This window comes from Chinchilla lanigera, unplaced genomic scaffold, assembly GCF_000276665.1.
Source record: "Chinchilla lanigera isolate Chin_1 unplaced genomic scaffold, ChiLan1.0 scaffold00074, whole genome shotgun sequence".
Classification (NCBI taxonomy): domain Eukaryota; kingdom Metazoa; phylum Chordata; class Mammalia; order Rodentia; family Chinchillidae; genus Chinchilla; species Chinchilla lanigera.
In genome coordinates, this window is record NW_004955475.1 from 4,555,255 (window position 1) to 4,568,285 (window position 13,031).

Below are 13,031 nucleotides of genomic sequence, written 5' to 3' on the forward strand. Positions count from 1 at the left end.
AACTCACGACCTTGCGCATGCTAGGCAGGCACTTTTGCCGCTGAGCTAAATCCCCAGCCCTGGGTACTGTTCTTGACACAACCATAGATAAAGTAGGCAAAACCTATATGAAGACCTTACATTATAATAGAAGAAACCAAATTCAGGTCAGAGATGATAAGTGCTAGGAAGCAAAAAATGCTGTATGAAAGGAGATAGAGAGTGATAGCAGGGACTATTTTAAAAATGAGATTAGGAGCAGCCTCTCTAGAGAGTATATTTGTGTAGAAGCCTAAGGAAGATTGGGAGTGAGTCATGTCAAAAAGTGAATAAAGTGTTTCATTGAAAAAGAATAGCCTATTTAAAGGCCTTGAAGCTGCAGTGTGCCAGATCTGCCGAGGAACTGCTAGGATGCCAGTGTAATTCCAGCCTAATAAGAAAATGCCCTCGTTCCCTCTCCATCTGCAGTGTCCTTAAGCATAGTGATGAAGTAGCAGATGCTTCTTTCCAGGGTGGAGCAGCAAAGAAGAGATAAACCTCTTGCCAACCTCCTTCTGAACTCTTATTTCAGATTAAATCACATTATCTTGTTTGTTTTTTTAAGCCACCAAAAAGGCAGAAACAAATGTAGAAGTGGCTTCAATAGAGATTTCATCTTGGAAAGGGCCTCGAAATACATCACTGAACAGAGAGAGAGAGAAGAGAAGAAGAGAGACAGAGAGACAAATATAGAGACAGAGATATGAGATGGAAAGTTCAGAATATGAATTATTAAGATAACTGTCTTAGACTATTTTTCTGCAGCCTAGACCTCTCAAATAAATAGAAGAAAATAGAGCCATTGAGGATGAATGTCTTACCAGTTAAGTAAAGGAAGCTAGAAAATCGTGAAAGGACAAGCTAAAGCACCAAGATGCCCATTTGAACAAGAAAACTACTTGGGCGTTTGGCTGACTGAGGCCCTCAGCAGCCTAGGTGGTTCTTGCTCACTAGAAATTCTGACCTTTCCTGCCAGAAAGAAACACTTCAGTGCTACACCAAGCTATGGCTCTGGCCTGTTACAGTGCGCTTTCCTTGGAGACTGAATGTTCCTTCTATAAAAAAGCTTGAACTAAATATGTAGAGAAACCCGTGGGGCTGTCCTAAGACTTTTATAGGCAGGCTGAGGCCAAGAACAGGGATGTTTGGGTCTTGTTGGAAGGACTCATCTTCCTCTATTCACTCTGTGAGCTCATAGGGCTTTAGGTCCTCACAGCAGCATTCAGTTCTCTCCAGAAGCGATTCTTAATCTTGTCCAGATGCCATGGTATCACTTTTTCCTCTCTTGCACTCTACAGTACAACCACATTTAATTCTTTACTATTTTCAGGATACATATCGCAGTTTCCTCCACGGGATTCTCAGCAATCATGCCCCTTCCATTTCTATACAATCTCAATCCCATATCCTACCCAGTTTTTAGACCCAGTTAGCAAACCTCATTTCCCCAAGGACATTTTCTGTTGCCTAAGTTTGAAGACATTTCCTAATGCCTTAGAATTCCTTACCTCATTCTTTCAACCTCTCTCATAACATCTAGTGCTTTCAAATTTTCTTTCTTACTGTGTATGTACATACCTTCTCTCTACTATTAGACTGTAAGTTTCCTGAGAAATTATTATTTTACTGTGACAGACATACAAATGATGGATGAAGAAATATTTCCATTTAATCTTCTGTCTTTGGTTTCCCACAGTGTAGATGAGAATGAAAAGAAGTTGTTCGTGATTCTTCTTCATCCTTTTCCTTCCCAACTCACCTGTACCAGTTCATAATCCTCTTATCTAGGTAGCAGAAGATAGGGATGACTCACTCTTGGAAATCTTTGGCTCTGGTTTTGAGGTTTTATGTAATTAATTATCATGTTCGCTGCATAGATTGAGTTCTATGCCAAGTAAATTGTAGATACAATCAACAGCATTGGAATTGAATGGAAAAACTACCTTTAGGCTCTATTCCAATGTGCATACTCTGCTAAGAGCTCTAAAAGCTGCATATTCATTTATTCATATTTGTATTTCCTTGTAGGTTGTATAGAAAGACATTTATAACATATTGAAAAGGCTTCAATTCTGAATCTGAGACCTGCACTATCACTAACTGGCCCTGGAATAGTCTCTCATCTCTATGGGTCCCTGTTTTCATATCTAGAATAGGCATATATGGGTACCTGCGAGGCTGGTGTGAAAATCAAGTTAAATACTTGGCACAAAGTGATTTGGAACATGTAAAATGTTATAGATACCAGGTCAGCCATGGGGTAGAGACTATGTTAAAGTCATCTGTGTTCAGACAGACACTTGGAAGTAGGAGGTGGCAGACTGAGCTCCTGTGTGGTTGACAACAGAATCTGGAAATCTTGGCTTTAATATACCACTTGCAGCAAAGGCTTTGTCTGATTTTGAAGAGGCAGAAGAAGTGGGAAAATTAAGTGCTGTCTCTTGTGAAAGGGTGGGGCCAGCTCTCAGTACTTGCAAGCAACCTCATCCTTTTGGCCTAGAAGTAAACAAGGTGATCATTTTCTAGGACTAAAGCTCTGTTTGGGTGCTTTGCAGTTTACAAAATGCTCCTGTTTTTCATTCATTCATTCACTTATAAATTCAATAACTCATTCATTCATTTCAAAAACACATATTTATTCAACGACTAATATGTATTTATGAAAAGATAAAATGCAGTGCAGTAAGTAGTATCAGAGAGTGTATTCATTCATTCATTCATTCATTCATTTATTCAAATATTCACTGAATGCCTATTTTGTTTCAAGACCAGTCCCAGCACTGACAGCCCAGCAGTGAAAATAGTGATGACACCAAAATGAAAAACCCTGCTTTCATGGAACTTACATTCTGTCTAGGAAGAAGGTAATACACAAAATAAATGAAATCCAGCATTTGTCAGATGATGATCTGTGCCAATAAAGAAAGAAAGAAAAAAGAAAGCACAATGACTGCTGGAACAGGATGGGAGATACAGAATAGTCCTTCCCGGGCCCTGTCACAGTCTGGTGAAGTACATATTTGTAATTCCATGGAGAAGTTATTGGCATTCCAATAATTCCAATCTGCCACTTCCAGTGCAATACACGGTGAGAATAAAGGTATTAAGGCATACTTGTAGTTGTGGGGAGCCAAGGTAGGTTCTAAATCCACTTACAACAAAGGCTAACTGGAACAAAGGCCTCGACCCACAACTAAACCCAGGTTTCATTAACTTACAAAGAGGGGAGTGGCTCAGGAATGAGTGACTGAAAGAAAGGCAGGAAGTATGTGAGTGCTGTGGGCTGGGCTAGGTGTGAGGCTTGATAGCACCTATGCAATATGCAGAGAGAGAGAGAGAGATGCAGAAAGATTAATCTGCACATCTTGGATTGAGTAAGTATCTCATGTTTAGGGTTCAGTGCCTTGGCTTTCATGTCTAGCCCTCATGCCCTGAGAAGTCATAGATTCTTTCTTAAGCCTTAGTGTCAGCAGACGGTGCAGCATCACTTGGCCTAGCTCATGCATACTAGTGGGGAGCTATAGGTGCGACATCACTGACCTGTTGCAGGATGGGTGTATTTGAAGCAGAGTGGCATAAATAAAAAGGGGGATGGAGTAGAAGGGAGATGAGATCAGAAAATTTGTGTGGGCTAGCTCTTACATGGTCTTATAGGACATTCGTTTTTAATCTAAATTAATTAAGAATTCTTTGGAGAATTTTGTGGTGAGGCTTGATATGACTTGACCTGTTTTAATGAAATCATTGACTACTACATTGTGAATAGATTGTGGGAGAGCAGAGGTAGAAGGAAGGAGACAAGTTAAGGTGCTATTACACATGATCTAAGTGATAGATGGTGGCATAGATCAGGATGATAGCAGGGGAATTAGTAATAAGCAGTCAGATTTTAGATATATTTTGAAACTGAAACAAACAGGATATGCTGGCAGATTGTACTTGGAGTAAGAGAGAAACACATTATTCAAGGATAACAACAATGTGCTTTGAAAGAGTTGCATTTTGATAAAACAGATGAGGGAGTAGAAAGAAATTTTGTAGTAAAAAAAGTAAGGGGGTTGAACATAAGGAGCTCAATTTTGGTTATGTTAAGTCTGAGATATCTATTAGACGTTTGAGCAAAAACACTAAATGTTAAATAGACAAGTACTTGTATGAGTCTGATATCTAACTTAGTATCCAGAAGCAGGTCTGAATTGGAGATATCAGTTTAGGAATTTTTGAAATATACAGTACCTGCTATTTAAAACTACAAGAATGGAAAGATTCCCAAAGGTCTGTGTGCAGACCAAGAAGCTACATGGTTAGTCTATGGCAGAACTTGGATCAGTGGTGTGCTGATAAATGTCTAAAAACCAGTTCTCTGAAGGAAAGAAGCCCTGATTTATAGTATTTGCCAAATTCCATTGTGTAAATTTTCCTACCATGGCCATTTTTAGGCTACCAATATGATATCAGTGAATTGCATATTTTTTCTTATTATTTAGCCTCCTAGCTAGTGTCCATCTCTTCAGACTACACACCCTACCCCAATCCATTCTCTACAAAGTAGCTAAATGATGTGGTTCAAATACAAATATGATGGGACTCTTCTACTTAAAACACTTCTGCAACTTCTAGTCACCCTTAGGATAAAAATGGGGAACTCCCCTATAGCGTACGGAACCTGACATGGTCAGGTCCTATCTACATCTTCAACTTTCATTGTATTATATTCCTTCCTTTTACATTCCAGTCATACTCAAATGTCTCAGGTTGTTTCTCACTTTACAGGTATTTGAATGTATGTTTTGCTTTGCCTGGACCCCTTCTCTGCCTCCTTCAGTCCTGCCCTCTAGAAGCTCATGATAATACCTTCGTATCCCTCAGATCTCATGTAAAAAGTTGCTTTCTCTATGAAGCTCTTAAAGAATATTCATATTAGGTTAGGTCCATCTAGTATATACTTTTAAGTACTCTTTATAGTACTTTTCTTGCAGACATTTAGAGAACTGGTTCATTATCTGCCTTACCTGCCAGGCTGTTAACATTAGACGAGTTGGAGTTACTTTGTTTTGTTCACTGCTTTACCTCTCTTATATCACATAACAGATAATCAATAAATGTTTGTTAAATCAACTAGTGAGTTAATATTATCATCTCTACTTTTGCCATCTTATCTGCTTTCTTTTATAAGAACTGATACATTAATTTATAGCAGCATTGTTTTATTTTACTTCTCTTGAAAGAAAAACCTGTAAGAAGTATTTAGGAGCAGATTATTTATTTAGGAAGTAATTTAAGGAAGCATGAATAGTGGAGCAGAGAAGGAGATACAGAAGGAATAAAACTAATAAATATTCATTTTTGAGATCATTACTATAGACAATACAGGCTTGATTTCACCAAGATATCTGAAAAGTGTATACCATGTCTCCCACAACTGTCTACCTGAACATCTTTTACAGGCTAAAAGAAATACTTAGTTCTATTGATTCCCTTTCTCCATGGATTAAGCATCGTCCCTAGGGTCGTCTACTTGCCTTGAACTTCTGGTGTACTTTTCAGCAAGCTCCAAAGTATCAGAAAAAGCACTGGGGTAGAATGCAGAAAGATATGTATTGTGTTCCCAAGATAGGGCTCTAACAGCTAGAAGAGAGTCAAAACTTTCCATACAGCTGCATCTAAAATAAAAGTTTGTCTTAGAATGTGATATGGGTACCAAAATTTCTGCTTAATCATGATAAGAATTTCTACTTCTGTGGAACAAATCGTCCAAAAGTTAGCAGTTCAAAAGAAAACTCATTTATTAGCTTACAGTCCTACATGTCAAAAGACTGATTAGGTTTAGATGTGAAGCGTGTTTCACTCCTTTTTAAAGAATAAACTGTCTGCTTCGAGTTTTATAAGACTAAAATCTATATTTCAATGAGGTAGAAGGCTACCTCACTTCAGATCCAGAGGCTCTGAGGAAGAATCCACCTCCAAGTTCATTCGTATTGTTGGCAGAGTTTAATTCCTTATGGTTTAAGACCAAACTTCCTGTTTCACTGTTGGCTATCACAACCGGTGAGTCTTAGCTCTTAAAGGCCACTCTCAGGTACTTCTACACGTCCTCCCCAATCTCAGAAATGGAGAATCTCATTGTTTCCAGTTCTATTCACTTGGGTTTGAATTTTTGTTTCCTGACAGGGATAACTCTGTGCTTTTAGAGAGCTTGTGTGATTAAGTTAGCCCCTCGATAATCTTCTTATCTTAATGTCAACTGATCAGCAACTCTACTCACATCTGAAAATCCCCCTTAACCATGTAAGGTAACATAATCAAGGAAGTAATCTAAGGGGCAAATGTCCCAGGGACCGTTTAGAATTCTGCTTATATTAATTATGTAGTTACTTCCTTCTCCTTCTTTTTACATCCAGTCACAACATTGTAAAAATTGTACCGATCTCTAATTTCCCTGACCTCTAAACTCTCTTTTCTATTTCATCATCTGGAGTCAGGCCCTAATCTTCTCGCCTGCACAATTGAAGCAATTTCCTGACTGATCTTTCCGCTTTCATTATCACCTCTTCTCTAATTCACCATCACAATGCAGTCAGAATTGTCTTTCTAAAGTGTAGACCAAATCATGTCACTCTGCTTTCAGGCCTACAGATCTCCAATTTTTGAAACATGAAGTCTGAATTTTTTTAATGAATTAGACTTATTGGTACATTTTAGATTCATGTAATGATCAAATTCATCATCGGGAATTTGGGTCTGTACTTGATGTAGCTTGTTTCTTCATTTGTTCCCACTCTTCTCCCCTCCTTTTAAACCCTCCTCCCCTCCTTATTTATAAAAGTGTTGTTTCCATTTTTTCCTTCTCTTCTTTTCCCTGCTTTTCCTTTCCCCCACCCCCTCCCCAGTTCCCCTTCCCATTTGAACATTTTCTTCCTATTTCACAATATCTATTCGTATTTTGGTCCTTATTTACACATTTGATTTTTCACACCAGAGAAACAATGCAGTATTTACACACATGTATGATTTATTTCACGACAGCATGTTCTCAAGGTGCATCCATTTACCTAGAAATGTCTCGTTTATCTATCTTTATAGATGAGATATTAAAACTAATCACATCTTTGTCCTATCATCATCGACAGCCACCTAAGACTTTGGCAGCCTAGATGAACTTGCCCATAGTATTGCCTTCCTGCAAGACCAGATAGACTCACTAGCAGCAGTGGTCATACAACATCACAGGAAAGTATGTCTCCTACTGTCTGAAACAAAGGGCTACATTTTCCCTAAAAAAAAGAATATACTTCCTTTGTCAATAGGTCTAAAATAGTAAGAGACATGGCACAAAATTTGTTGACAATGATTCCAAAATTAATGAAAAACTATTTTATTCATAGATGTTTTGCCACATATCTGTAATTGGGAGTCTTGGATACTGTCTTGAACGTGGCTTTTATTTTTTGTTTACTTGTTTCTGTTTTTCTTCCAGTACCAAGAATCGAACCCACAACCTTGCGCTTGCCAGGCAGGCGCCGTGCCGCTGAGCTAAATCCCCAGCCCCAGACATGGCTTTTATTAATGCTTCTCAAAACTTTACTATTTAAATCTTATATACTTAATCTCTTAGTCAAATTTGTTTCTTTTTGTTTGACAGCCATCAAACTAATGGTGATGATCATAATTCAAGGTCAAGACCTACTTTCTTGTCCAGGGTTCATTAAAAAATCTTCAAACAAAGGGCTCAGTTCCCTTGAACTCATAGTTCAGTCAGGGCAAGAATTCCTTGGTCTCAGAATAGGTAGGGAAAATACCCCTATTCAGCCAGAAGATAAAGCTTTCTCCTTTAATTCTCTTCAAGATTTTTGGGGATTAGTTCTCAGGGGAGGGTAGTACAATTAGAAATTAGGGAGCTGACTGAGTAATTCCCTGCCTCCCATTTAATTCTAGACAGCACCCAATGATTATTCTTGCTTCCATTATGCTAAGAGAGGGACAAAATAAAGAAACAAAAGCCTAGCGGGTTGTCTAGGCAGAGCACTGGTACCAAGGGAGATTCAGTGTGTGTGGGGAACCTAAAGCAAGAGTTGTGCGGCCATTAAATCCCGAAAACCTGACTTATTGGCCATCATTTTCACTTTTCCTGTTGCTGCTGCTACCTTTCCAATGATCTTGAATAAGTGTAGCTACTTACAACTTATTACTTGGTGTATGGCTGACAATTCTTTCCTTGTACACAGGACCTGAACTATCACTGGCCCATTCAACTGTAACAACAGACTGTTTGGTAATACAGTTCCTCCCATTTCTGACATGCATGCAGGTCCTCCTATTAGGGGCATCATGGTAAATTTTTAGAAAAGTCACATTATATGGTGTGTGTAACACCAACATTAATTTTTTATGCATATTTCTCTTGATGAATTATTACTTTTAATTTTGTGAGTTTTGTTACATTAAACAATGTGTACTTAACAGGAAAATAAAAAATCAATAAAACAAAATGTTAAAATTTTAATATGTAATGAGTGTGTACAATAAACATCAACATTTTAAACATCAACTGTTTACCTGCTTACAATATCTAAAAAAAAAGCAGAAATACACTACTAAGTAAACCACAATGAAAATAAAAACAGTATTTTACTGCAGAAATAATCTTTGCTTTAACTGTCACATCTAAACAGTCTTCATACATGACAACTGCATGTTCCATACACGTCTCATTCACACTGATAACACGTGTGCTTAGCTTTCTTTTCCTGTTTGTCAGGCAATACTTCTCACCTCTGTTGTCTTCCCCTTTTGCCAAAAGCTTTCTTTTATATTATGCAATGTGCACTTATCAGGAAAATGAAATGTCAATAAAATAAAATATCAAATATGTAGAATAAACATCAACATTTTCTACATCAACTGTTTGCTTACTAAATCTATAAAATAACAATACAAATAAAATCCTATGTGAAATACAATGAAAATACAAATAAAACTCTACCAGAAAAATAATCTTTACTTCAATTATCACACATAAGTCAGTTTTCACTAATGAGAACAGCATGCTTCATACACAAGTATTGCTTACACTGATACCACATGTGTCTTTTTTTCCTGTGTTTTGGTAGAACATACTTGACATCTTGCTGGTCTTGTTTTGTTATGAGGTTCTTGTGATTTTTTTACCTTTCTTTTCACCAGTCTGCTCCAGAATTCTTCTGTGGGTTTTTTAGGCAGATATATATTGTTTTTTCTCTGTTGTAATTAATCATTTGTCAGTTCCCATCTCCATCTTGCAAGAAAATTTCTCCATGATATGTTTTGATTTTTATTTTCTTTATAAGTTATGAAAATATTTATGTCTGACATGTTTAGGATCTAGCAAAACACAACCATTGAGCAATGCTTCATGTTTTGGGTGTCATCTTAGTTGCTGCATAACCCATCAAGAACATCTACTCCATCTTTCATTTTGTTGGAAAATGTGACCATTTCTGGCTTCATTTGTATTGAGTATTCACTATCACTCATTGTTTGTTTGTTTGTTTAGCTATTTGAAGCAGTCTTGGGCCTGGGATATAGCTCAGAGGCACAAGTGCCTACCTCGCAAGCACAAGGTCCTGAGTTTGACTACTGGTACCAAGAAAAAAAAAAAATCAAATGAAGCAGTCTTGCTACATAGTCCAGGCTAGCCTTGCACTCGTTATGTATCATGAGCTGACCTTGAACTCATCGTATCCTGCCTCAGCCTCCCAAGTGCTGGGATTACAGGTGTGCACCACAATGCCTGGTTTCACTATAGATCTTATCATCATGGTATAATGTTGACAGTATCAATATTACTTTGTTTTCTTTACCATGATAGAGTTCAGGCTAGCCCAGAACTCACTGTGTAATACATCCCAACCTTGAACTCACACGATCCTCCTACTTCTGCCTCCCATGTTCTGGGATTATAGCATGTACCACAATGCCTAGCTTCACTATCAATCTTATCATCATAGTGTAATGTTGACAGTAGCAATACTACTTTTCTTTTCTTCACCATATAGGAGGCTAATGTTATGTCTTTCTGAAGCCTAAAGATTGTACTATATATTTCTCTATTGTGAACTTGCAAAATTTTTTCCACTTAGTTCTTGTGAGTAACTCCTGTGCTGGTGAATTGAGTCTGTTGTTATTGTTTGTTTTTAGCTTTTTGTGCTTTTTTAGCAAACATATCATTGATGGGTAACTCATGAACCAACTGTGGAATGTGACATTTGGGTTACTTTTTGAAAGAGGTGCCACAAGCCTGCTCACAACATCATATGGTTTATTACTGCATGAGGAAGATTTGGTGGCTGATTTCCAGGACACATCTCTAAATTTAAGGTGTAAAATGCCTTCACACCTACCAGGGCATATATTTTTTTATCATATTTGGAAGAAAATTATTTGGAATATATTGCCAAAACCTTCAACAACCAAGAAACAATGTAAGTTGTTTGTCAATTCTCATGTATTCAGATAGTGTATAAATTGCCTGACAGTTTGAAACAAAGCTTTCAAGACATAAGCAAATACTAGCCAAATTGTCTTTTTTTTTCTTTTTTTCTCCTTTGGCAGGTCTAAATATAGGCAATTTTGAAAGAAACCAAGTCTCCTGAGCATCATGATTGTTCTAAAAATCTCAACTGCACATCGGTCACTTCTCCATAAATCATTTAGATCCTGACAACTAAAATGATAACATCTTGCTATGAAGGCTTTTAGTTCAGATAGGGAGATGTCATGATAAATATATTTTTGTGTATTACTCTTGATGCGTACAGCATGTTTTACGTTTATTTCATTTTCAGTGTGTTTCAACACATCTTGTTGAGATAAGAGATTAGGGCCTGGAAAAAGCTGGCTAGGAAAGAAGGTCTGACTTGTTAACTACAAGATCCCAGACATATTCATGCACAAAACAGTTTCCAAAACCCTGTACATAGTTCTCTATTCTTCTTGTACATAGTTCTTTTGTGACAATTTGAGCAGGCTTTCAATAGGATGACCTAGACCTGACATCAGCTTGAGGTATGGGATATCAGTACTGCCTCTTCGGACCCTGCTGTACAAGTTCTCATGAGTTTCTTCAAGATTTGGACAGTATAACAGAAAGGCAGCCATTAGGAACCACATTTGGAAGAAACCTATTATAGTTTTACAAGAGAACCCAAACTGTGTTTCCCAGATGTGCACTTTTATCTCTGCTCTTGTCATATTTTTCTATTTACTCAGCCCAACTCGCTCTGTGGGAGCATTTCTCTCCCACTCTTCACTTTTACATTCTTGAATAAACTTTGCCCCCGTTTTTTTGTTCATTTTGGTCAATTCTTTGTTCAAGACAAGGACCTAGAATCCAACTCCAGAAGGAGAGGCAAGTAACCCCAATCCTGGTAATGTTTACTTGGTGAACCACATTTTAGAAGCAAGCTGCCTGATAACATTGTGACATACAACCCATTACAAACAATTGCCAACACTGAATTGCAGTGTTGGCATTTCGTCTAACAGTTTTCACCCACGGCAAGAAACTAGTAACATTTTCTGCCCTAGTTGTAAGGTTGGATTGTTCAGATATACATGACCATTTTGAAGCATTCTGACTAGTCAAATTCTTATTTATATTACTGTTTTCTGCCTCATCTGTATTAAGGTCTTCATTCTGTACTTTTCTATCTGTCATATCTTGCTAACTTCTTCAGCTTACGTGATCCAAGTCATCATCAGTAGCTGAATCACATGATGACTGACTTTCAGCCTCCCCCCAAAGTTGTAAAAGCAGATTTTCATGTGACATTATACTAAACTGGGTTAACTGTATAAGAAAAATCAAAAGAAAACATGCAATAAGAAAGTATAGGGGCTGGAGATGTAGTTCAGTGGCACAGCGCCTGCCTGGCAAGCACAAAGTCCTGAGTTTGTTTCCCAGTACGAAACAAACAACCAACAACAATAGCAACAACAAAAACAACAAGTATAAATACACACAAATGTAACACAGCACCTAAGGTGGGTAAAACTCACCTATTTACAATTTGACACATGTGCACACCCTTTCCTGTTCATGATCCCAAGTGGGTGAACACAAAGATTCCTATTTTCCTTCAGTGCAGCTGCTGAAACACACAGCCAGGTACTGTTACGCTAGAGTACATATTTTCATTAGAAAAATATGGTCAGGATGTGTTTTACCGATGATGATGCCCTTTAAGAGAAGTGTTTTCCCACCTCTTAAATCTGACCTTGATCTGTGACTTGCTGTCATCATGAATGCCAAAGCAGCTGTGTTGCTGCATAACTTCTGGCCCTACACGACGAAAGGCCTTATGACTTTACTCTGGAAGCCAGTTTCCAGGTGAAAAATTCTGACTACTGTAAAGAGAGGCCATGGGGAGGAAGAGAGGTCCTGCAGGACAAAGGAGAAGTAGGAACTCAGTTGACAGCTGTTCCAGCCATCCCCAGGTGAGTCCCCAGGTGAGAATGCAATGATCTTGGACAAGTGCTATCCCCCACCCAGCCCCAGCCAAGCTGTCTGAGGCAACAATACATGGAACAGAAATGAGCCACTCTGGTCAGTCCTGCTTAAACTGCTGAAGCATAAGCAAATAAATGGTGATTTTTTTTTAAGACAGTAAGTTTTGCAGTACTTTGTTTCACACCAATAATCCAAAAGGACTAAATGAGATAGCAGTGTCATGAGACAGCAGCACCATGTGGCTCGCGGGTGTAGGTGCTGAGCACAGGATTATTCTCTTCGCATTCAGAAGTGGCCCTGGGTTGCGCTGCTGAGAGCAAGTTCTGTTACTCCGTATATAACAGAATTGACAGAACTGACTTCTATTCCATCAAAAATACATGCCAGTTACTACGCCTCTTATACTATAAAGGGACCCACTGAGCCTATACAGATTAAAGAGCAACCCCATTTCTTTAGCAGGGTGACCTCCCTTTGCTCAGGCTGAGCCCAGGCAACCTCAGAAAAAGGCTTGTAGTGAAACTAA